The sequence below is a fragment of the Acomys minous genome (assembly GCF_964271855.1).
Source record: "Acomys minous genome assembly, contig: scaffold_67, whole genome shotgun sequence".
Lineage (NCBI taxonomy): Eukaryota > Metazoa > Chordata > Mammalia > Rodentia > Muridae > Acomys > Acomys minous.
The window spans coordinates 88,495-114,108 of NW_028182143.1; the positions used below are offsets into that span (position 1 = coordinate 88,495).

The 25,614-nt window shown below is 57.4% G+C and overlaps 3 long non-coding RNA genes across 7 annotated transcripts; all 3 read left to right on the forward strand.

Moving 5' to 3' along the window:
• The first annotated feature begins 1,024 nt into the window (after positions 1 to 1,024).
• Positions 1,025 to 5,850, forward strand: LOC311591795. 3 transcript variants are annotated; one of them, XR_014777208.1, is made up of 4 exons: positions 1,025 to 1,163; positions 3,560 to 3,639; positions 4,511 to 4,627; positions 4,730 to 5,850. It is a non-coding gene; the product is annotated as an uncharacterized lncRNA (long non-coding RNA). The 3 variants fall into 3 exon arrangements; XR_014777209.1 differs by lacking the exon at positions 1,025 to 1,163 and adding an exon at positions 1,371 to 1,485 and having other exon boundaries at positions 3,556 to 3,639; XR_014777210.1 differs by lacking the exon at positions 1,025 to 1,163 and having other exon boundaries at positions 3,400 to 3,639.
• Positions 5,851 to 6,554: 704 nt separating this feature from the next.
• LOC311591796 lies at positions 6,555 to 11,129 on the forward strand. Of its 2 annotated transcripts, none has more exons than XR_014777211.1 (4): positions 6,555 to 7,015; positions 9,511 to 9,594; positions 10,466 to 10,582; positions 10,685 to 11,129. It is a non-coding gene; the product is annotated as an uncharacterized lncRNA (long non-coding RNA). The 2 variants fall into 2 exon arrangements; XR_014777212.1 differs by having other exon boundaries at positions 6,555 to 6,693; positions 9,515 to 9,594.
• Positions 11,130 to 12,509: 1,380 nt separating this feature from the next.
• LOC311591800 lies at positions 12,510 to 17,046 on the forward strand. Of its 2 annotated transcripts, none has more exons than XR_014777219.1 (4): positions 12,510 to 12,970; positions 15,428 to 15,511; positions 16,383 to 16,499; positions 16,602 to 17,046. It is a non-coding gene; the product is annotated as an uncharacterized lncRNA (long non-coding RNA). The 2 variants fall into 2 exon arrangements; XR_014777220.1 differs by having other exon boundaries at positions 12,510 to 12,648; positions 15,432 to 15,511.
• The last annotated feature ends 8,568 nt before the right edge of the window (positions 17,047 to 25,614 follow it).

Here is a 25,614-nt window from a genome sequence, read left to right on the forward strand (position 1 = left end):
GCTTCCGGGAGGACTTTGAGGAGGGGGCGGGTCTTCCTGTGCACATTATGGGATGGCGCGACCCACGGGCGATGTCACCGCTGTCCCCCACCTCCCTGTAGGAGAAATTTACCTCATGGATGCCCCGGGCACGGCGGGGGCGCAGCCCCAAGGAACGGAGTCATCGCAGCCCCCCCCAACCGGTGCTGGGGCCTTGTTAAGCAGGACCCACACTCACACCTATGCCCCAGGCTGTATCTTCCCATGATGCCCCGCGCGGGGCGTCGGGTGGGGGTGGGGAAGGGTGCAGTGTCTCGTTCCCATTAATTAAAAAATTTTATCATTTATAAGTTACGCAAGTTAATTTCACGGGATGGGGAAACTGAGGCCACGACAGGGAGGGGAGGTGAGGCAGGTGGCCGGTCGGCCTGGGAACCGCCGGCCATCATGGCTGGGCACTGGATCAGGGGGACGCAGGGCCTGGCGGGTGGATACGCGAACGTGATTCAGACGAACGCGTGCAGGGCTACACAGATTAGTGCAGAACCAGGGATGCTTCCCCCCTCCCACGCGTCTGATTCCGCTCCGGTGCACTCGGACCGGAAGTCCCGCCCCCAACAGGAAGTCGCCACCCTATGCCGGACTCGTAGCCCCCGGGAACACCGCAGAGCACATTTCCCGGGACTCAGTAAGTCCCGAGATCCCGGTGCTCTTGCAGGAAACAGGAAGTCCCGCCCCCTACAGGAAGTCGCCGCCGCCGTCCGCGGGACTCACAGCTCCGGAAAACACTGCATAGCGCATCACCTGCTGCCCCGAAGTCCCGAGCTCCCTGTGCTTTTGCAAGGAACAGGAAGACCCGCCCCTAACAGGAAGACCCGCCCCTAACAGGAAGTCGCCGCCGTCTGCCCTTCCCTCAGGCCCAGGCAACCCCGCCCGGCATAGAGCATCCCTGGCCACCCCGCCTTGGCTCAGGAAGTCCCGCCCTCCCGGCGCTCACCATCGCGCCGCAAACAGGAAGTCCCGCCCACTCCACCGCGGCGCCCGGGCAGCCCCCGTCCTCCCTCCGTTTCCCGCAGCCTCAGCTCCCCCACTCTGCTTGCAGACCCCGGGCGCCCCCCACCCCCACCCGCGCCCCCGCCACCCCCCTCCTCCCGCCAAGGCCGCGGCGTCACACATGTGGTTGAGTCAGTGGGCGGACGCCGCGGGGTCTCCCAGGCCTCTGTGTTGGGGCCGGGGAGGGAGGAGGGGGACGGAGCTATGGGCCCCGTGGTCCCCGGTCGCTTCTGGAGAGGAGGGCGGGGGCGGGGGATGGAAGGTGGGCACCGGCGCAGATGCGTGGAGGGAAGGGCTGTGTGTTTGTGTGTAACGAGTGCTGCGCGGGACATGCGTGTGCCATGTATGCTGTGTGTTCAGCGTGGCGGGAGGCGCGGCTATTTTTCCATCCCCGTCCTGCCCTCCCCCTCCAGGATGTGATGCCCCCCGCAGGAGCGGGTGCACCTGTGCTAGGTATGATGCACGTGTGTGTTAACATGTCAGGCGTGAGTGACAGTGATTCACTCCCCCCACACACACACTGTGCCTGGTATGATGCACGTGTGTGTTAGCATGTCAGGCGTGAGTGACAGTGATTCACTCCCCCCCCACACACTGTGCCAGGTAGGATGCACGTGTGTGTTAGCATGTCAGGCGTGAGTGACAGTGATTCACTCCCCCCACACACACACACTGTGCCAGGTATGATGCACGTGTGTGTTAGCAAGTCAGGCATGAGTGACAGTGATTCACCCCCCCACACACACACTGTGCCAGGTATGATGCACGTGTGTGTTAGCATGTCAGGCGTGAGTGACAGTGATTGACTGCCCCCCCCCACACACTGTGCCAGGTATGATGCACGTGTGTGTTAGCATGTCAGGCATGAATGACAGTGATTCACTCCCCCACACACACACACTGTGCCAGGTATGATGCACGTGTGTGATAGCATGTCAGGCGTGAGTGACAGTGATTCACTCCCCCCCCACACACACTGTGCAAGGTAGGATGCACGTGTGGGTTAGCATGTCAGGCGTGAGTGACAGTGATTCACTGCCCCCCCACACACACTGTGCAAGGTAGGATGCACGTGTGGGTTAGCATGTCAGGCGTGAGTGACAGTGATTCACTCCCCCACACACACACACACTGTGCCAGGTATGATGCACGTGTGTGTTAGCATGTCAGGCGTGAGTGACAGTGATTCACTCCCCCCCACACACACACTGTGCCAGGTATGATGCAAGTGTGTGTTAGCATGTCAGGCGTGAGTGACAGTGATTCACTACCCCCCCACACACACACTGTGCCAGGTATGATGCCCGTGTGTGTTAGCATGTCAGGCGTGAGTGACAGTGATTCACTCCCCCCCCCTGCGCACACACACAGGCCACCGTGTTAGCTCTTGTGCATCATGGCGTGTGTCCCTGTATGACAGAAGTGCACACATGTGGGTTGTCCGGAGTGAGGACAGGGCGCTGTGTGACCTGTGTTAGGCCCTGTATTTGTGTGTGTGTGTGCAGATGTGTATGTACGCAGATGACAACACACATATGGATCTGCTCTCCTGAACATATTTGGGATGTGGTGGGGACAACAGGGTGAGACACACAATGCACATGTGTGTGTCATATGTGCTCCTGTGTGTGTCATATGTGCTCCTGTGTGTGTCATATGTGCTCCTGTGTGTGTCATATGTGCTCCTGTGTTGTCATATGTGCTCCTGTGTGTCATATGTGCTCCTGTGTGTGTCATATGTGCTCCTGTGTGTGTCATATGTGCTCCTGTGTTGTCATATGTGCTCCTGTGTGTCATATGTGCTCCTGTGTGTGTCATATGTGCTCCTGTGTGTGTCATATGTGCTCCTGTGTGTGCCATATGTGCTCCTGTGTGTGTCATACGTGCTCCTGTGTGTGTCATATGTGCTCCTGTGTGTGTCATATGTGCTGTGTGTGTCATATGTGCTCCTGTGTGTGTCATATGTGCTCCTGTGTGTGTCATACTTGCTCCTGTGTGTGTCATATGTGCTGTGTGTGTCATATGTGCTCCTGTGTGTGTCATATGTGCTGTGTGTGCCATATGTGCTCCTGTGTGTGTCATATGTGCTCCTGTGTGTGTCATGTGTGCTCCTGTGTGTGTCATATGTGCTCCTGTGTGTGTCATATGTGCTCCTGTGTGTGTCATATGTGCTCCTGTGTGTGTCATATGTGCTCCTGAGCCCTCAACTGAGTCCTGCCCAGGGCCCTCGGGGTCACACATAGGCACAGGGAGGAAGCAGATTTTTCTGCCAAGAGGTCAGGTTGTGCACGCGTGTGTCTGTGTGCGTCTCTGTGCGTCACAGTTGTGCTCCGGCAACCTCGGGCAAAGGACGTCGCCCACCTCACAAACGTGTTCACATGAATGTGTCACGTGTTACTCTTTTTCTTACACACGTGGGACCCATTTGTGCACACATGGGTCCTGTGTTTGGGGGAGGGGGAGTGGAGAGGACAAACCCAAGGTGTCATGTGTGTCACATGATGACAGGCGTGTGTTTCCCAGTCAGGTGTCCAAGATGGCTGCGAACAACACCTGGCCTCCTGAGTGACCCAGCATGGCTGTGCCCGTGCCCACACCTGCGACACAGTGAGTACTAAGGACACCTGTTGCTCCTCCCCACCCACCTCAGCTCAACCCTGGCTGCCCTGGTGAGGTTACTTCCTGTCCTTGGGGAGGAAGCTGTTTCCTGTCCCTGGGGAGGAAGCTGTTTCCTGTCTCTGAGGAGCTGTTTCCTGTCCCTTGAGATTAGTTTCCTGTCTGGGGAACTGTTTCCTGTCCCTGGGGTCATGTTCCCTGTCCCTGAGGAGGTGTTTCCTGTCCTCAGGAATGCCTGAGTGTGAATGCCTGCAATTTTCTCTCTCCTACATGCCTCCGGGGCTCAAGGGCATCTATGGCCTTGGGTGTGTGTGCTTGCCTGTTTGTCTCTCACCTACCTCAAGTGGACACGGACAGTCTTGACTGTGCCTGTGTGTGCGCCTGCCTGTGTCTCTGTCTCCTTTGTCTAGGGAACAAGGACATCTATGTGTTTGGGAATGTGCGCTTATCTTGGTCTCTTTTGTCCCTTGGGGACGAGGCATTTTTGGTTCTGAGAGTGAGAGCCACCCTGTGATCCTCTAACCCCCTTCTAGCGCACAGACACAGCTTTGGTCCTCCATGTGTGTGACTGCTGTCTGTCTCTCACCCACTTATAGGGGGGAAAGTCATCCATGTTGCTGAGCACGTGTGCCAGCCAACGTCCCTGTCTTTTTTTTTCTCCAGAGGAAAAGCACACCTATGAGCCAGACCACCAGATAATTGGGTCGCAGGGGTGGGCGGGGCTTATGGCGATTTGCCTCACCCTCAATGAACAGATCTGGCTAGTTTGTACAGCTTTATGCTAATCACAGTGGTGGGGTTGGTGGCTCTGTGATGTGACAGGGTCATGGCTACGGCGCTGACACTGCCCTCTCCCCACCAGGAGGATGCACTGGGAGGGAAGGGGAATCAGGCCACGCCCCCCAGCCATGAGGTCACTGCGCCTGTGACATTGGCAGTGCCCATCTTGTCATCCGGGAGAGGCCAAGGAGGAAGCAAGGTGAGCATAGGAGAGGGGCTAAGACTTCCTGTCTGAGGTATGGGGGCGGGACTTCCTTCCCGATGCCCCGTCTCCCCCTTACCCCCTGTGCTTTCCCAGCAGAGGCCTTCATGGTGTGACTCAATCCTAGAGTGCTCAGCGTGATGTCCTTCCACCAGGATCCTGCGACTGCGCCCTTGGCCTCATGGCCTGACTGAAAGGAGTGAAGGACCCTGGGGCACGGGAGAGGGGAGAGGGGCGCAAGCAAGAGTTAGAATTAAACGCCCGACCCCTCTCCCTTACACACGTGTCTCCCGTGTAAAACCAGCAGCAACGGGGTGGGGTTGGGGCTTAAAGCTGTGACATCACCTTGACATCATCAGCACTTAAAGGACCATAGTCAGTGATCCTCGGGTTGACGATTTCAGGGCCCCTCAGGGTTGGGGGGCTGGAGCAGCATGGGGTTTGGGGTTAGAGGAGTGGGGTCACTGAGCTGCCCTGATCTGGTTTAAACCAGCTTCTGGGCTAAGGATGTGAATCCGGTTTCTCTTGTCCTGCACTTGAGGTATGGGGGTGGGGTCATCTGACCTGGGGTGCGGGGTGCGTGGGGGCGTGGCTTGTGTCCAGGGTGGGGGGGCTCAGGATAAGCCAGCCCAGGAGGGAGGAACTGACACTAGAATTAGTGCTGGGTGAGTTGGGATTATGCTAGTCAGGGCAGGGAGGTTGGACAGAGGCTTTGACCCCTGGGCCTGGGGGCTGTGTCCAGGAAGCGTAGATGATTGGCAGGGTCGGGAACAGGAAGTCCCACCCCCTTCCTGTCTGAGGTGTTACTGCCAGGGGTCAGAACTTCTATCCTGGAGACAGTGGGGCACAAAGCAGAAGTCCCCACAAAATGCTTTCTATAAAAGCAAAACTGGAGCAGCAGCTTCCGGGAGGACTTTGAGGAGGGGGCGGGTCTTCCTGTGCACATTATGGGATGGCGCGACCCACGGGCGATGTCACCGCTGTCCCCCACCTCCCTGTAGGAGAAATTTACCTCATGGATGCCCCGGGCACGGCGGGGGCGCAGCCCCAAGGAACGGAGTCATCGCAGCCCCCCCCAACCGGTGCTGGGGCCTTGTTAAGCAGGACCCACACTCACACCTATGCCCCAGGCTGTATCTTCCCATGATGCCCCGCGCGGGGCGTCGGGTGGGGGTGGGGAAGGGTGCAGTGTCTCGTTCCCATTAATTAAAAAATTTTATCATTTATAAGTTACGCAAGTTAATTTCACGGGATGGGGAAACTGAGGCCACGACAGGGAGGGGAGGTGAGGCAGGTGGCCGGTCGGCCTGGGAACCGCCGGCCATCATGGCTGGGCACTGGATCAGGGGGACGCAGGGCCTGGCGGGTGGATACGCGAACGTGATTCAGACGAACGCGTGCAGGGCTACACAGATTAGTGCGGAACCAGGGATGCTTCCCCCCTCCCACGCGTCTGATTCCGCTCCGGTGCACTCGGACCGGAAGTCCCGCCCCCAACAGGAAGTCGCCACCCTATGCCGGACTCGTAGCCCCCGGGAACACCGCAGAGCACATTTCCCGGGACTCAGTAAGTCCCGAGATCCCGGTGCTCTTGCAGGAAACAGGAAGTCCCGCCCCCTACAGGAAGTCGCCGCCGCCGTCCGCGGGACTCACAGCTCCGGAAAACACTGCATAGCGCATCACCTGCTGCCCCGAAGTCCCGAGCTCCCTGTGCTTTTGCAAGGAACAGGAAGACCCGCCCCTAACAGGAAGACCCGCCCCTAACAGGAAGTCGCCGCCGTCTGCCCTTCCCTCAGGCCCAGGCAACCCCGCCCGGCATAGAGCATCCCTGGCCACCCCGCCTTGGCTCAGGAAGTCCCGCCCTCCCGGCGCTCACCATCGCGCCGCAAACAGGAAGTCCCGCCCACTCCACCGCGGCGCCCGGGCAGCCCCCGTCCTCCCTCCGTTTCCCGCAGCCTCAGCTCCCCCACTCTGCTTGCAGACCCCGGGCGCCCCCCACCCCCACCCGCGCCCCCGCCACCCCCCTCCTCCCGCCAAGGCCGCGGCGTCACACATGTGGTTGAGTCAGTGGGCGGACGCCGCGGGGTCTCCCAGGCCTCTGTGTTGGGGCCGGGGAGGGAGGAGGGGGACGGAGCTATGGGCCCCGTGGTCCCCGGTCGCGTCTGGAGAGGAGGGCGGGGGCGGGGGATGGAAGGTGGGCACCGGCGCAGATGCGTGGAGGGAAGGGCTGTGTGTTTGTGTGTAACGAGTGCTGCGCGGGACATGCGTGTGCCATGTATGCTGTGTGTTCAGCGTGGCGGGAGGCGCGGCTATTTTTCCATCCCCGTCCTGCCCTCCCCCTCCAGGATGTGATGCCCCCCGCAGGAGCGGGTGCACCTGTGCTAGGTATGATGCACGTGTGTGTTAACATGTCAGGCGTGAGTGACAGTGATTCACTCCCCCCACACACACACTGTGCCTGGTATGATGCACGTGTGTGTTAGCATGTCAGGCGTGAGTGACAGTGATTCACTCCCCCCCCACACACTGTGCCAGGTAGGATGCACGTGTGTGTTAGCATGTCAGGCGTGAGTGACAGTGATTCACTCCCCACACACACACACACTGTGCCAGGTATGATGCACGTGTGTGTTAGCAAGTCAGGCATGAGTGACAGTGATTCATCCCCCCACACACACACTGTGCCAGGTATGATGCACGTGTGTGTTAGCATGTCAGGCGTGAGTGACAGTGATTCACTCCCCACACACACACACTGTGGCAGGTATGATGCACGTGTGTGTTAGCATGTCAGGCGTGAGTGACAGTGATTCACTCCCCCCCCAACACTGTGCCAGGTATGATGCACGTGTGTGTTAGCATGTCAGGCGTGAGTGACAGTGATTCACTCCCCCCACACACACACACTGTGCCAGGTATGATGCACGTGTGTGTTAGCATGTCGGGCGTGAGTGACAGTGATTCACTCCCCCCCCACACACACACTGTGCCGGGTATGATGCACGTGTGTGTTAGCATGTCAGGCGTGAGTGACAGTGATTGACTGCCCCCCCCCACACACTGTGCCAGGTATGATGCACGTGTGTGTTAGCATGTCAGGCATGAATGACAGTGATTCACTCCCCCACACACACACACTGTGCCAGGTATGATGCACGTGTGTGATAGCATGTCAGGCGTGAGCGACAGTGATTCACTCCCCCCCCACACACACTGTGCAAGGTAGGATGCACGTGTGGGTTAGCATGTCAGGCGTGAGTGACAGTGATTCACTGCCCCCCCCACACACACTGTGCAAGGTAGGATGCACGTGTGGGTTAGCATGTCAGGCGTGAGTGACAGTGATTCACTCCCCCCCACACACACATTGTGCCAGGTAGGATGCACCTGTGTATTTGCATGTCAGGCGTGAGTGACAGTGATTCACTCCCCCACACACACACACACTGTGCCAGGTATGATGCACGTGTGTGTTAGCATGTCAGGCGTGAGTGACAGTGATTCACTCCCCCCCACACACACACTGTGCCAGGTATGATGCAAGTGTGTGTTAGCATGTCAGGCGTGAGTGACAGTGATTCACTACCCCCCCCCACACACACTGTGCCAGGTATGATGCCCGTGTGTGTTAGCATGTCAGGCGTGAGTGACAGTGATTCACTCCCCCCCCCTGCGCACACACACAGGCCACCGTGTTAGCTCTTGTGCATCATGGCGTGTGTCCCTGTATGACAGAAGTGCACACATGTGGGTTGTCCGGAGTGAGGACAGGGCGCTGTGTGACCTGTGTTAGGCCCTGTATTTGTGTGTGTGTGTGCAGATGTGTATGTACGCAGATGACAACACACATATGGATCTGCTCTCCTGAACATATTTGGGATGTGGTGGGGACAACAGGGTGAGACACACAATGCACATGTGTGTGTCATATGTGCTCCTGTGTGTGTCATATGTGCTCCTGTGTGTGTCATATGTGCTCCTGTGTGTGTCATATGTGCTCCTGTGTGTGTCATATGTGCTCCTGTGTGTGTCATATGTGCTCCTGTGTTGTCATATGTGCTCCTGTGTGTCATATGTGCTCCTGTGTGTGTCATATGTGCTCCTGTGTGTGTCATATGTGCTCCTGTGTTGTCATATGTGCTCCTGTGTGTCATATGTGCTCCTGTGTGTGTCATATGTGCTCCTGTGTGTGTCATATGTGCTCCTGTGTGTGCCATATGTGCTCCTGTGTGTGTCATACGTGCTCCTGTGTGTGTCATATGTGCTCCTGTGTGTGTCATATGTGCTGTGTGTGTCATATGTGCTCCTGTGTGTGTCATATGTGCTCCTGTGTGTGTCATACTTGCTCCTGTGTGTGTCATATGTGCTGTGTGTGTCATATGTGCTCCTGTGTGTGTCATATGTGCTGTGTGTGCCATATGTGCTCCTGTGTGTGTCATATGTGCTCCTGTGTGTGTCATGTGTGCTCCTGTGTGTGTCATATGTGCTCCTGTGTGTGTCATATGTGCTCCTGTGTGTGTCATATGTGCTCCTGTGTGTGTCATATGTGCTCCTGAGCCCTCAACTGAGTCCTGCCCAGGGCCCTCGGGGTCACACATAGGCACAGGGAGGAAGCAGATTTTTCTGCCAAGAGGTCAGGTTGTGCACGCGTGTGTCTGTGTGCGTCTCTGTGCGTCACAGTTGTGCTCCGGCAACCTCGGGCAAAGGACGTCGCCCACCTCACAAACGTGTTCACATGAATGTGTCACGTGTTACTCTTTTTCTTACACACGTGGGACCCATTTGTGCACACATGGGTCCTGTGTTTGGGGGAGGGGGAGTGGAGAGGACAAACCCAAGGTGTCATGTGTGTCACATGATGACAGGCGTGTGTTTCCCAGTCAGGTGTCCAAGATGGCTGCGAACAACACCTGGCCTCCTGAGTGACCCAGCATGGCTGTGCCCGTGCCCACACCTGCGACACAGTGAGTACTAAGGACACCTGTTGCTCCTCCCCACCCACCTCAGCTCAACCCTGGCTGCCCTGGTGAGGTTACTTCCTGTCCTTGGGGAGGAAGCTGTTTCCTGTCCCTGGGGAGGAAGCTGTTTCCTGTCTCTGAGGAGCTGTTTCCTGTCCCTTGAGATTAGTTTCCTGTCTGGGGAACTGTTTCCTGTCCCTGGGGTCATGTTCCCTGTCCCTGAGGAGGTGTTTCCTGTCCTCAGGAATGCCTGAGTGTGAATGCCTGCAATTTTCTCTCTCCTACATGCCTCCGGGGCTCAAGGGCATCTATGGCCTTGGGTGTGTGTGCTTGCCTGTTTGTCTCTCACCTACCTCAAGTGGACACGGACAGTCTTGACTGTGCCTGTGTGTGCGCCTGCCTGTGTCTCTGTCTCCTTTGTCTAGGGAACAAGGACATCTATGTGTTTGGGAATGTGCGCTTATCTTGGTCTCTTTTGTCCCTTGGGGACGAGGCATTTTTGGTTCTGAGAGTGAGAGCCACCCTGTGATCCTCTAACCCCCTTCTAGCGCACAGACACAGCTTTGGTCCTCCATGTGTGTGACTGCTGTCTGTCTCTCACCCGCTTATAGGGGGGAAAGTCATCCATGTTGCTGAGCACGTGTGCCAGCCAACGTCCCTGTCTTTTTTTTTCTCCAGAGGAAAAGCACACCTATGAGCCAGACCACCAGATAATTGGGTCGCAGGGGTGGGCGGGGCTTATGGCGATTTGCCTCACCCTCAATGAACAGATCTGGCTAGTTTGTACAGCTTTATGCTAATCACAGTGGTGGGGTTGGTGGCTCTGTGATGTGACAGGGTCATGGCTACGGCGCTGACACTGCCCTCTCCCCACCAGGAGGATGCACTGGGAGGGAAGGGGAATCAGGCCACGCCCCCCAGCCATGAGGTCACTGCGCCTGTGACATTGGCAGTGCCCATCTTGTCATCCGGGAGAGGCCAAGGAGGAAGCAAGGTGAGCATAGGAGAGGGGCTAAGACTTCCTGTCTGAGGTATGGGGGCGGGACTTCCTTCCCGATGCCCCGTCTCCCCCTTACCCCCTGTGCTTTCCCAGCAGAGGCCTTCATGGTGTGACTCAATCCTAGAGTGCTCAGCGTGATGTCCTTCCACCAGGATCCTGCGACTGCGCCCTTGGCCTCATGGCCTGACTGAAAGGAGTGAAGGACCCTGGGGCACGGGAGAGGGGAGAGGGGCGCAAGCAAGAGTTAGAATTAAACGCCCGACCCCTCTCCCTTACACACGTGTCTCCCGTGTAAAACCAGCAGCAACGGGGTGGGGTTGGGGCTTAAAGCTGTGACATCACCTTGACATCATCAGCACTTAAAGGACCATAGTCAGTGATCCTCGGGTTGACGATTTCAGGGCCCCTCAGGGTTGGGGGGCTGGAGCAGCATGGGGTTTGGGGTTAGAGGAGTGGGGTCACTGAGCTGCCCTGATCTGGTTTAAACCAGCTTCTGGGCTAAGGATGTGAATCCGGTTTCTCTTGTCCTGCACTTGAGGTATGGGGGTGGGGTCATCTGACCTGGGGTGCGGGGTGCGTGGGGGCGTGGCTTGTGTCCAGGGTGGGGGGGCTCAGGATAAGCCAGCCCAGGAGGGAGGAACTGACACTAGAATTAGTGCTGGGTGAGTTGGGATTATGCTAGTCAGGGCAGGGAGGTTGGACAGAGGCTTTGACCCCTGGGCCTGGGGGCTGTGTCCAGGAAGCGTAGATGATTGGCAGGGTCGGGAACAGGAAGTCCCACCCCCTTCCTGTCTGAGGTGTTACTGCCAGGGGGCAGAACTTCTATCCTGGAGACAGTGGGGCACAAAGCAGAAGTCCCCACAAAATGCTTTCTATAAAAGCAAAACTGGAGCAGCAGCTTCCGGGAGGACTTTGAGGAGGGGGCGGGTCTTCCTGTGCACATTATGGGATGGCGCGACCCACGGGCGATGTCACCGCTGTCCCCCACCTCCCTGTAGGAGAAATTTACCTCATGGATGCCCCGGGCACGGCGGGGGCGCAGCCCCAAGGAACGGAGTCATCGCAGCCCCCCCCAACCGGTGCTGGGGCCTTGTTAAGCAGGACCCACACTCACACCTATGCCCCAGGCTGTATCTTCCCATGATGCCCCGCGCGGGGCGTCGGGTGGGGGTGGGGAAGGGTGCAGTGTCTCGTTCCCATTAATTAAAAAATTTTATCATTTATAAGTTACGCAAGTTAATTTCACGGGATGGGGAAACTGAGGCCACGACAGGGAGGGGAGGTGAGGCAGGTGGCCGGTCGGCCTGGGAACCGCCGGCCATCATGGCTGGGCACTGGATCAGGGGGACGCAGGGCCTGGCGGGTGGATACGCGAACGTGATTCAGACGAACGCGTGCAGGGCTACACAGATTAGTGCGGAACCAGGGATGCTTCCCCCCTCCCACGCGTCTGATTCCGCTCCGGTGCACTCGGACCGGAAGTCCCGCCCCCAACAGGAAGTCGCCACCCTATGCCGGACTCGTAGCCCCCGGGAACACCGCAGAGCACATTTCCCGGGACTCAGTAAGTCCCGAGATCCCGGTGCTCTTGCAGGAAACAGGAAGTCCCGCCCCCTACAGGAAGTCGCCGCCGCCGTCCGCGGGACTCACAGCTCCGGAAAACACTGCATAGCGCATCACCTGCTGCCCCGAAGTCCCGAGCTCCCTGTGCTTTTGCAAGGAACAGGAAGACCCGCCCCTAACAGGAAGACCCGCCCCTAACAGGAAGTCGCCGCCGTCTGCCCTTCCCTCAGGCCCAGGCAACCCCGCCCGGCATAGAGCATCCCTGGCCACCCCGCCTTGGCTCAGGAAGTCCCGCCCTCCCGGCGCTCACCATCGCGCCGCAAACAGGAAGTCCCGCCCACTCCACCGCGGCGCCCGGGCAGCCCCCGTCCTCCCTCCGTTTCCCGCAGCCTCAGCTCCCCCACTCTGCTTGCAGACCCCGGGCGCCCCCCACCCCCACCCGCGCCCCCGCCACCCCCCTCCTCCCGCCAAGGCCGCGGCGTCACACATGTGGTTGAGTCAGTGGGCGGACGCCGCGGGGTCTCCCAGGCCTCTGTGTTGGGGCCGGGGAGGGAGGAGGGGGACGGAGCTATGGGCCCCGTGGTCCCCGGTCGCGTCTGGAGAGGAGGGCGGGGGCGGGGGATGGAAGGTGGGCACCGGCGCAGATGCGTGGAGGGAAGGGCTGTGTGTTTGTGTGTAACGAGTGCTGCGCGGGACATGCGTGTGCCATGTATGCTGTGTGTTCAGCGTGGCGGGAGGCGCGGCTATTTTTCCATCCCCGTCCTGCCCTCCCCCTCCAGGATGTGATGCCCCCCGCAGGAGCGGGTGCACCTGTGCTAGGTATGATGCACGTGTGTGTTAACACGTCAGGCGTGAGTGACAGTGATTCACTCCCCCCACACACACACTGTGCCTGGTATGATGCACGTGTGTGTTAGCATGTCAGGCGTGAGTGACAGTGATTCACTCCCCCCCCACACACTGTGCCAGGTAGGATGCACGTGTGTGTTAGCATGTCAGGCGTGAGTGACAGTGATTCACTCCCCACACACACACACACTGTGCCAGGTATGATGCACGTGTGTGTTAGCAAGTCAGGCATGAGTGACAGTGATTCACCCCCCCACACACACACTGTGCCAGGTATGATGCACGTGTGTGTTAGCATGTCAGGCGTGAGTGACAGTGATTGACTGCCCCCCCCCACACACTGTGCCAGGTATGATGCACGTGTGTGTTAGCATGTCAGGCATGAATGACAGTGATTCACTCCCCCACACACACACACTGTGCCAGGTATGATGCACGTGTGTGATAGCATGTCAGGCGTGAGTGACAGTGATTCACTCCCCCCCCACACACACTGTGCAAGGTAGGATGCACGTGTGGGTTAGCATGTCGGGCGTGAGTGACAGTGATTCACTGCCCCCCCCCCACACACTGTGCAAGGTAGGATGCACGTGTGGGTTAGCATGTCAGGCGTGAGTGACAGTGATTCACTCCCCCCCCCACACACATTGTGCCAGGTAGGATGCACCTGTGTGTTAGCATGTCAGGCGTGAGTGACAGTGATTCACTCCCCCACACACACACACACTGTGCCAGGTAGGATGCACGTGTGTGTTAGCATGTCAGGCGTGAGTGACAGTGATTCACTCCCCCCCACACACACACTGTGCCAGGTATGATGCACGTGTGTGTTAGCATGTCGGGCGTGAGTGACAGTGATTCACTCCGCCCCCCACACACACACTGTGCCGGGTATGATGCACGTGTGTGTTAGCATGTCAGGCGTGAGTGACAGTGATTGACTGCCCCCCCCCACACACTGTGCCAGGTATGATGCACGTGTGTGTTAGCATGTCAGGCATGAATGACAGTGATTCACTCCCCCACACACACACACTGTGCCAGGTATGATGCACGTGTGTGTTAGCATGTCAGGCGTGAGTGACAGTGATTCACTCCCCCCCCCACACACACTGTGCCAGGTATGATGCAAGTGTGTGTTAGCATGTCAGGCGTGAGTGACAGTGATTCACTACCCCCCCACACACACACTGTGCCAGGTATGATGCCCGTGTGTGTTAGCATGTCAGGCGTGAGTGACAGTGATTCACTCCCCCCCCCTGCGCACACACACAGGCCACCGTGTTAGCTCTTGTGCATCATGGCGTGTGTCCCTGTATGACAGAAGTGCACACATGTGGGTTGTCCGGAGTGAGGACAGGGCGCTGTGTGACCTGTGTTAGGCCCTGTATTTGTGTGTGTGTGTGCAGATGTGTATGTACGCAGATGACAACACACATATGGATCTGCTCTCCTGAACATATTTGGGATGTGGTGGGGACAACAGGGTGAGACACACAATGCACATGTGTGTGTCATATGTGCTCCTGTGTGTGTCATATGTGCTCCTGTGTGTGTCATATGTGCTCCTGTGTGTGTCATATGTGCTCCTGTGTTGTCATATGTGCTCCTGTGTGTCATATGTGCTCCTGTGTGTGTCATATGTGCTCCTGTGTGTGTCATATGTGCTCCTGTGTTGTCATATGTGCTCCTGTGTGTCATATGTGCTCCTGTGTGTGTCATATGTGCTCCTGTGTGTGTCATATGTGCTCCTGTGTGTGCCATATGTGCTCCTGTGTGTGTCATACGTGCTCCTGTGTGTGTCATATGTGCTCCTGTGTGTGTCATATGTGCTGTGTGTGTCATATGTGCTCCTGTGTGTGTCATATGTGCTCCTGTGTGTGTCATACTTGCTCCTGTGTGTGTCATATGTGCTGTGTGTGTCATATGTGCTCCTGTGTGTGTCATATGTGCTGTGTGTGCCATATGTGCTCCTGTGTGTGTCATATGTGCTCCTGTGTGTGTCATGTGTGCTCCTGTGTGTGTCATATGTGCTCCTGTGTGTGTCATATGTGCTCCTGTGTGTGTCATATGTGCTCCTGTGTGTGTCATATGTGCTCCTGAGCCCTCAACTGAGTCCTGCCCAGGGCCCTCGGGGTCACACATAGGCACAGGGAGGAAGCAGATTTTTCTGCCAAGAGGTCAGGTTGTGCACGCGTGTGTCTGTGTGCGTCTCTGTGCGTCACAGTTGTGCTCCGGCAACCTCGGGCAAAGGACGTCGCCCACCTCACAAACGTGTTCACATGAATGTGTCACGTGTTACTCTTTTTCTTACACACGTGGGACCCATTTGTGCACACATGGGTCCTGTGTTTGGGGGAGGGGGAGTGGAGAGGACAAACCCAAGGTGTCATGTGTGTCACATGATGACAGGCGTGTGTTTCCCAGTCAGGTGTCCAAGATGGCTGCGAACAACACCTGGCCTCCTGAGTGACCCAGCATGGCTGTGCCCGTGCCCACACCTGCGACACAGTGAGTACTAAGGACACCTGTTGCTCCTCCCCACCCACCTCAGCTCAACCCTGGCTGCCCTGGTGAGGTTACTTCCTGTCCTTGGGGAGGAAGCTGTTTCCTGTCCCTGGGGAGGAAGCTGTTTCCTGTCTCTGAGGAGCTGTTTCCTGTCCCTTGAGATTAGTTTCCTGTCTGGGGAACTGTTTCCTGTCCCTGGGGTCATGTTCCCTGTCCCTGAGGAGGTGTTTCCTGTCCTCAGGAATGCCTGAGTGTGAATGCCTGCAATTTTCTCTCTCCTACATGCCTCCGGGGCTCAAGGGCATCTATGGCCTTGGGTGTGTGTGCTTGCCTGTTTGTCTCTCACCTACCTCAAGTGGACACGGACAGTCTTGACTGTGCCTGTGTGTGCGCCTGCCTGTGTCTCTGTCTCCTTTGTCTAGGGAACAAGGACATCTATGTGTTTGGGAATGTGCGCTTATCTTGGTCTCTTTTGTCCCTTGGGGACAAGGCATTTTTGGTTCTGAGAGTGAGAGCCACCCTGTGATCCTCTAACCCCCTTCTAGCGCACAGACACAGCTTTGGTCCTCCATGTGTGTGACTGCTGTCTGCCTCTCACCCGCTTATAGGGGGGAAAGTCATCCATGTTGCTGAGCACGTGTGCCAGCCAACGTCCCTGTCTTTTTTTTTCTCCAGAGGAAAAGCACACCTATGAGCCAGACCACCAGATAATTGGGTCGCAGGGGTGGGCGGGGCTTATGGCGATTTGCCTCACCCTCAATGAACAGATCTGGCTAGTTTGTACAGCTTTATGCTAATCACAGTGGTGGGGTTGGTGGCTCTGTGATGTGACAGGGTCATGGCTACGGCGCTGACACTGCCCTCTCCCCACCAGGAGGATGCACTGGGAGGGAAGGGGAATCAGGCCACGCCCCCCAGCCATGAGGTCACTGCGCCTGTGACATTGGCAGTGCCCATCTTGTCATCCGGGAGAGGCCAAGGAGGAAGCAAGGTGAGCATAGGAGAGGGGCTAAGACTTCCTGTCTGAGGTATGGGGGCGGGACTTCCTTCCCGATGCCCCGTCTCCCCCTTACCCCCTGTGCTTTCCCAGCAGAGGCCTTCATGGTGTGACTCAATCCTAGAGTGCTCAGCGTGATGTCCTTCCACCAGGATCCTGCGACTGCGCCCTTGGCCTCATGGCCTGACTGAAAGGAGTGAAGGACCCTGGGGCACGGGAGAGGGGAGAGGGGCGCAAGCAAGAGTTAGAATTAAACGCCCGACCCCTCTCCCTTACACACGTGTCTCCCGTGTAAAACCAGCAGCAACGGGGTGGGGTTGGGGCTTAAAGCTGTGACATCACCTTGACATCATCAGCACTTAAAGGACCATAGTCAGTGATCCTCGGGTTGACGATTTCAGGGCCCCTCAGGGTTGGGGGGCTGGAGCAGCATGGGGTTTGGGGTTAGAGGAGTGGGGTCACTGAGCTGCCCTGATCTGGTTTAAACCAGCTTCTGGGCTAAGGATGTGAATCCGGTTTCTCTTGTCCTGCACTTGAGGTATGGGGGTGGGGTCATCTGACCTGGGGTGCGGGGTGCGTGGGGGCGTGGCTTGTGTCCAGGGTGGGGGGGCTCAGGATAAGCCAGCCCAGGAGGGAGGAACTGACACTAGAATTAGTGCTGGGTGAGTTGGGATTATGCTAGTCAGGGCAGGGAGGTTGGACAGAGGCTTTGACCCCTGGGCCTGGGGGCTGTGTCCAGGAAGCGTAGATGATTGGCAGGGTCGGGAACAGGAAGTCCCACCCCCTTCCTGTCTGAGGTGTTACTGCCAGGGGTCAGAACTTCTATCCTGGAGACAGTGGGGCACAAAGCAGAAGTCCCCACAAAATGCTTTCTATAAAAGCAAAACTGGAGCAGCAGCTTCCGGGAGGACTTTGAGGAGGGGGCGGGTCTTCCTGTGCACATTATGGGATGGCGCGACCCACGGGCGATGTCACCGCTGTCCCCCACCTCCCTGTAGGAGAAATTTACCTCATGGATGCCCCGGGCACGGCGGGGGCGCAGCCCCAAGGAACGGAGTCATCGCAGCCCCCCCCAACCGGTGCTGGGGCCTTGTTAAGCAGGACCCACACTCACACCTATGCCCCAGGCTGTATCTTCCCATGATGCCCCGCGCGGGGCGTCGGGTGGGGGTGGGGAAGGGTGCAGTGTCTCGTTCCCATTAATTAAAAAATTTTATCATTTATAAGTTACGCAAGTTAATTTCACGGGATGGGGAAACTGAGGCCACGACAGGGAGGGGAGGTGAGGCAGGTGGCCGGTCGGCCTGGGAACCGCCGGCCATCATGGCTGGGCACTGGATCAGGGGGACGCAGGGCCTGGCGGGTGGATACGCGAACGTGATTCAGACGAACGCGTGCAGGGCTACACAGATTAGTGCGGAACCAGGGATGCTTCCCCCCTCCCACGCGTCTGATTCCGCTCCGGTGCACTCGGACCGGAAGTCCCGCCCCCAACAGGAAGTCGCCACCCTATGCCGGACTCGTAGCCCCCGGGAACACCGCAGAGCACATTTCCCGGGACTCAGTAAGTCCTGAGATCCCGGTGCTCTTGCAGGAAACAGGAAGTCCCGCCCCCTACAGGAAGTCGCCGCCGCCGTCCGCGGGACTCACAGCTCCGGAAAACACTGCATAGCGCATCACCTGCTGCCCCGAAGTCCCGAGCTCCCTGTGCTTTTGCAAGGAACAGGAAGACCCGCCCCTAACAGGAAGACCCGCCCCTAACAGGAAGTCGCCGCCGTCTGCCCTTCCCTCAGGCCCAGGCAACCCCGCCCGGCATAGAGCATCCCTGGCCACCCCGCCTTGGCTCAGGAAGTCCCGCCCTCCCGGCGCTCACCATCGCGCCGCAAACAGGAAGTCCCGCCCACTCCACCGCGGCGCCCGGGCAGCCCCCGTCCTCCCTCCGTTTCCCGCAGCCTCAGCTCCCCCACTCTGCTTGCAGACCCCGGGCGCCCCCCACCCCCACCCGCGCCCCCGCCACCCCCCTCCTCCCGCCAAGGCCGCGGCGTCACACATGTGGTTGAGTCAGTGGGCGGACGCCGCGGGGTCTCCCAGGCCTCTGTGTTGGGGCCGGGGAGGGAGGAGGGGGACGGAGCTATGGGCCCCGTGGTCCCCGGTCGCGTCTGGAGAGGAGGGCGGGGGCGGGGGATGGAAGGTGGGCACCGGCGCAGATGCGTGGAGGGAAGGGCTGTGTGTTTGTGTGTAACGAGTGCTGCGCGGGACATGCGTGTGCCATGTATGCTGTGTGTTCAGCGTGGCGGGAGGCGCGGCTATTTTTCCATCCCCGTCCTGCCCTCCCCCTCCAGGATGTGATGCCCCCCGCAGGAGCGGGTGCACCTGTGCTAGGTATGATGCACGTGTGTGTTAACACGTCAGGCGTGAGTGACAGTGATTCACTCCCCCCACACACACACTGTGCCTGGTATGATGCACGTGTGTGTTAGCATGTCAGGCGTGAGTGACAGTGATTCACTCCCCCCCCACACACTGTGCCAGGTAGGATGCACGTGTGTGTTAGCATGTCAGGCGTGAGTGACAGTGATTCACTCCCCACACACACACACACTGTGCCAGGTATGATGCACGTGTGTGTTAGCAAGTCAGGCATGAGTGACAGTGATTCACCCCCCCACACACACACTGTGCCAGGTATGATGCACGTGTGTGTTAGCATGTCAGGCGTGAGTGACAGTGATTGACTGCCCCCCCCCCACACACTGTGCAAGGTAGGATGCACGTGTGGGTTAGCATGTCGGGCGTGAGTGACAGTGATTCACTGCCCCCCCCACACACACTGTGCAAGGTAGGATGCACGTGTGGGTTAGCATGTCAGGCGTGAGTGACAGTGATTCACTCCCCCCCCCACACACATTGTGCCAGGTAGGATGCACCTGTGTGTTAGCATGTCAGGCGTGAGTGACAGTGATTCACTCCCCCACACACACACACACTGTGCCAGGTAGGATGCACGTGTGTGTTAGCATGTCAGGCGTGAGTGACAGTGATTCACTCCCCCCCACACACACACTGTGCCAGGTATGATGCACGTGTGTGTTAGCATGTCGGGCGTGAGTGACAGTGATTCACTCCGCCCCCCACACACACACTGTGCCGGGTATGATGCACGTGTGTGTTAGCATGTCAGGCGTGAGTGACAGTGATTGACTGCCCCCCCCCACACACTGTGCCAGGTATGATGCACGTGTGTGTTAGCATGTCAGGCATGAATGACAGTGATTCACTCCCCCACACACACACACTGTGCCAGGTATGATGCACGTGTGTGTTAGCATGTCAGGCGTGAGTGACAGTGATTCACTCCCCCCCACACACACACTGTGCCAGGTATGATGCAAGTGTGTGTTAGCATGTCAGGCGTGAGTGACAGTGATTCACTACCCCCCCACACACACACTGTGCCAGGTATGATGCCCGTGTGTGTTAGCATGTCAGGCGTGAGTGACAGTGATTCACTCCCCCCCCCTGCGCACACACACAGGCCACCGTGTTAGCTCTTGTGCATCATGGCGTGTGTCCCTGTATGACAGAAGTGCACACATGTGGGTTGTCCGGAGTGAGGACAGGGCGCTGTGTGACCTGTGTTAGGCCCTGTATTTGTGTGTGTGTGTGCAGATGTGTATGTACGCAGATGACAACACACATATGGATCTGCTCTCCTGAACATATTTGGGATGTGGTGGGGACAACAGGGTGAGACACACAATGCACATGTGTGTGTCATATGTGCTCCTGTGTGTGTCATATGTGCTCCTGTGTGTGTCATATGTGCTCCTGTGTGTGTCATATGTGCTCCTGTGTTGTCATATGTGCTCCTGTGTGTCATATGTGCTCCTGTGTGTGTCATATGTGCTCCTGTGTGTGTCATATGTGCTCCTGTGTTGTCATATGTGCTCCTGTGTGTCATATGTGCTCCTGTGTGTGTCATATGTGCTCCTGTGTGTGTCATATGTGCTCCTGTGTGTGCCATATGTGCTCCTGTGTGTGTCATACGTGCTCCTGTGTGTGTCATATGTGCTCCTGTGTGTGTCATATGTGCTGTGTGTGTCATATGTGCTCCTGTGTGTGTCATATGTGCTCCTGTGTGTGTCATATGTGCTCCTGTGTGTGTCATATGTGCTCCTGTGTTGTCATATGTGCTCCTGTGTGTCATATGTGCTCCTGTGTGTGTCATATGTGCTCCTGTGTGTGTCATATGTGCTCCTGTGTTGTCATATGTGCTCCTGTGTGTCATATGTGCTCCTGTGTGTGTCATATGTGCTCCTGTGTGTGTCATATGTGCTCCTGTGTGTGCCATATGTGCTCCTGTGTGTGTCATACGTGCTCCTGTGTGTGTCATATGTGCTCCTGTGTGTGTCATATGTGCTCCTGTGTGTGTCATATGTGCTCCTGTGTGTGTCATATGTGCTCCTGTGTTGTCATATGTGCTCCTGTGTGTCATATGTGCTCCTGTGTGTGTCATATGTGCTCCTGTGTGTGTCATATGTGCTCCTGTGTTGTCATATGTGCTCCTGTGTGTCATATGTGCTCCTGTGTGTGTCATATGTGCTCCTGTGTGTGTCATATGTGCTCCTGTGTGTGCCATATGTGCTCCTGTGTGTGTCATACGTGCTCCTGTGTGTGTCATATGTGCTCCTGTGTGTGTCATATGTGCTGTGTGTGTCATATGTGCTCCTGTGTGTGTCATATGTGCTCCTGTGTGTGTCATACTTGCTCCTGTGTGTGTCATATGTGCTGTGTGTGTCATATGTGCTCCTGTGTGTGTCATATGTGCTGTGTGTGCCATATGTGCTCCTGTGTGTGTCATATGTGCTCCTGTGTGTGTCATGTGTGCTCCTGTGTGTGTCATATGTGCTCCTGTGTGTGTCATATGTGCTCCTGTGTGTGTCATATGTGCTCCTGTGTGTGTCATATGTGCTCCTGAGCCCTCAACTGAGTCCTGCCCAGGGCCCTCGGGGTCACACATAGGCACAGGGAGGAAGCAGATTTTTCTGCCAAGAGGTCAGGTTGTGCACGCGTGTGTCTGTGTGCGTCTCTGTGCGTCACAGTTGTGCTCCGGCAACCTCGGGCAAAGGACGTCGCCCACCTCACAAACGTGTTCACATGAATGTGTCACGTGTTACTCTTTTTCTTACACACGTGGGACCCATTTGTGCACACATGGGTCCTGTGTTTGGGGGAGGGGGAGTGGAGAGGACAAACCCAAGGTGTCATGTGTGTCACATGATGACAGGCGTGTGTTTCCCAGTCAGGTGTCCAAGATGGCTGCGAACAACACCTGGCCTCCTGAGTGACCCAGCATGGCTGTGCCCGTGCCCACACCTGCGACACAGTGAGTACTAAGGACGCCTGTTGCTCCTCCCCACCCACCTCAGCTCAACTCTCTCTCTCTCTCTCTCTCTCTCTCTCTCTCGTTCTTTCTGTTTTTCTTATTTCCTTTTATTTTTTTTTTATTTTTTAATTTTTTTTATTTTTTTATGTCTCTCACAGTGTCTCTGCAGAGACGTCTCTCTCATTGTCTCCGTCTCTTTAACACCATGTCTCTCTCTCTCTCTCTCTCTCTCTCTCTCTCTCTCTCTGGTTCTCTCTGGTTCTCTCTGGTTCTCTCTGGTTCTGTTTTTCTGTTTTTTTTATTTTTTTTATTTTTTTATGTCTCTCACAGTGTCTCTGCAGAGACGTCTCTCTCATTGTCTCCGTCTCTTTACCACCATGTCTCTCTCTCTCTCTCTCTCTCTCTCTCTCTCTCTCTCTCTCGTTCTCTCTGGTTCTCTCTGGTTCTCTCTGTCTTTCTCTGTCTTTCTCTGTTTTTCTTATTTTTTCATTTTTTTTCATTTTTTTATTGTTTTACGTCTCTCACAGTGTCTCTGCAGAGACGTCTCTCAGTGTCTCTGTCTCTTTAGCACCATGTCTCTCTCTCTCTCTCTCTCTCTCTCTCTCTCTCTGTTTCTCTCTGTCTTTCTCTGGTTTTTTTATTTTTTTTTAAATTTTTTTAATTTTCTTTATTTTTTTACATCTGTTTACTTCCTGGTGACGCCCTGGTGGGCGTGGCCACAACCGGTGGGCGTGGTCTCTGCAAGCGTGGGCGTGTCCGCAGAGAGTGGGCGTGGCCCAGAATTGACTGGGCGTGGTCTCTGAGAGCATGGGCGTGTCCCCGGAAACGGTGGGCGTGGTCACTAATGACTTCCTGGTGACATCAGTGTTTACTTCCTGTTTACTTCCTGGTGACGTCACTTTTCACTTCCTGTTTACTTCCTGGTGACGTCACTGCTTACTTCCTGTTTACTTCCTGGTGACGTCACTGTTCACTTCCTGTTTACTTCCTGGTGACGTCACTGTTTACTTCCTGGTGATGTCACTGTTCACTTCCTGTGTACTACCTGGTGACGTCACTGCTTACTTCCTGTGACGTCACTGTTTACTTCCTGTTTACTTCCTGGTGACGTCACTGTTTACTTCCTGTTTACTTCCTGGTGACATCATTGTTTACTTCCTGTGACGTCACTGTTTACTTCCTGGTGACGTCACTTTTCACTTCCTGTTTACTTCCTGGTGACGTCACTTTTCACTTCCTTCCTGTTTACTTCCTGGTGATGTCACTGTTTACTTCCTGGTGACGTCACTTTTCACTTCCTGGTGACGTCACTGTTTACTTCCTGTTCACTTCCTGGTGACGTCACTTTTCACTTCTGGTTTACTTCCTGGTGACGTCACTGTTTACTTCCTGGTGACGTCACTGTTTACTTCCTGGTGACGTCACTGTTTACTTCCTGTTTACTTCCTGGTGATGTCACTTTTCACTTCCGGTTTACTTCCTGGTGACGTCACTGCCTACTTCCTGGTGACGTCACTGTTTACTTCCTGTTTACTTCCTGGTGGCGTCACTGTTTACTTCCTGGTGACGTCACTATTTACTTCCTGTTTACTTCCTGGTGACGTCACTATTTACTTCCTGTTTACTTCCTGGTGACGTCACTGTTTACTTCCTGTTTACTTCCTGGTGATGTCACTGTTCACTTCCTGTTTACTTCCTGGTGACGTCACTGTTCACTTCCTGGTTACTTCCTCGTCCACCATATTTGGGCGTGGCCACAGAGAGTGGGCGTGGCCCCAAGTTGACTGGGCGTGTCTCCGGGTCACGTGGGAGTGGCTCTGGAGATGGTGGGCGTGGTCCCCGGGTCTTGGGGCGGAGTCTACTTCGGAGTGGGCGTGGCCTCCCAGAGCATGGGCGTGGCCTCAGGATGCTTGGGCGTGGCCCGGGAGCGTGTGGGCGTGTCCGTGGACACGAGGGGCGTGGTCTCGTGGGGTGGGCGTGGCTTCAGAAAGCGTGGGAGTGGCTAAAGCATGTGGGCGTGGCCCCAGGGACAGTGGGCGTGGTCTACTAGAGCCTAGGCGTGTCCCCGGACAAAGTGGGCGTGGTACCAGGGTCAGGGGGCGGATCTGAGTAAGGAGTGGGTGGGGAACCCGAGTCTGTGGGCGGGGTCTCGGACACACTGGGCGTGGTCACCAAGAGCGTGGGCGGACCCTGGGACCCGCTCCCGAGACTCCCGACAGGACTCGGACTTCACCTCCCGACTTGGCCTCAGAAGGCCGAGCAGGTCGACCCGGCCGCTTGGGAGGACGACGGCTCCGCTCGGCCGAGTTTGGACTTTGGTGGTGGGAGGGTGGTGGAGGGTGGGTGTGGACTCGGGATGGGTGGGCGTGTCTCCCGGTCGTGTGGGAGTGGCTCTGGAGGTGGTGGGCGTGGTCCCGGGGTCTGGGGGCGGAGTCTAAGTTTGAGGGGGCGGGGCGTCCCAGAGCGTGGGCGTGGCCTCTAGCTGCGTGGGCGTGGCCCGGGAGCGTGTGGGCGTGTCCCTAGACACGGAGGGCGTGGTCTAATAAAGTAGGAGTGGCCTCAGATCGAGTGGGAGTGGCCTCAGACTGCGTGGGCGTGGCCACAGCGAGTGGGCGTGGCCACAGGGACAGTGGGCGTGGTCTACTACAGTGTGGGCGTGTCCTCGGACAAAGTGGGCGTGGTCCCGGGGTCAGGGGGCGGATACGAGTCCGGAGTGGGCGGGGCCACCGAGTCTGTGGGCGGGGTCTCGGACACACTGGGCGTGGTCTCCAAGACCGTGGGCGGGCCCGAGGAGCCATCCAGAAGACTCCAGGCCGAACTCAGACTTCACCTCCCGACTTGCACTCAGAAGGCCGAGCAGGTCGACCCGGCCGCTTGGGAGGACGACCGCTCCGCTCGGCCTAGTTTGGACTTTGGTGGTGGGAGGGTGGTGGAGGGTGGGCGTGGACTCGGGGTGGGTGGGCGTGTCTCCGGGTCGAGTGGGAGTGGCTCTGGGGGTGGTGGGCGTGGTCCCGGGGTCTGGGGGCGGAGCCTACTTCGTAGTGGGCGTGGCCTCCCAGAGCGTGGGCGTGGCCTCCGGGTGCGTGGGCGTGGCCCGGGAGCGTGTGGGCGTGTCCCTGGACACAGAGGGCGTGGTCTAATAAAGTAGGAGTGGCCTCAGATTGAGTGGGAGTGGCCTCAGACTGCGTGGGCGTGGCCACAGCGTGTGGGCGTGGCCCCAGAGACAGTGGGCATGGTCTAATACCGTGTGGGCGTGTCCCCGGACAAACTGGGCGTGGTTCCAGGGTCAGGGGGCGGATCCAAGTCTGGAGTGGGCGGGGCCAACGAGTCTGTGGGCGGGGTCTTGGACACACTGGGCGTGGCCACCGGGGGCGTGGGCGGGCCCGGGGAGCCACCCACGAGACTCCCAGCCGCACTTGGTCTTCACCCCCAGACTTGGCCTCAGAAGGCCGAGCAGGTCGACCCGGCCGCTTGGGAGGACGACGGCTCCGCTCGGCCTAGTTTGGACTTTGGTGGTGGGAGGGTGGTGGAGGGTGGCTGTGGACTCGGGGTGGGTGGGCGTGTCTCCGGGACCAGTGGGAGTGGCTCTGGAGGTGGTGGGCGTGGTCCTGGGGTCTGGGGGCGGAGTCTAAGTCCGAAGGGGCGGGGGGCCAGAGCGTGGGGGTGGCCTCAAAGTCCGTGGGCGTGGTCTCAGAGTGTGTGGGCGTGTCTCTGGACACAGAG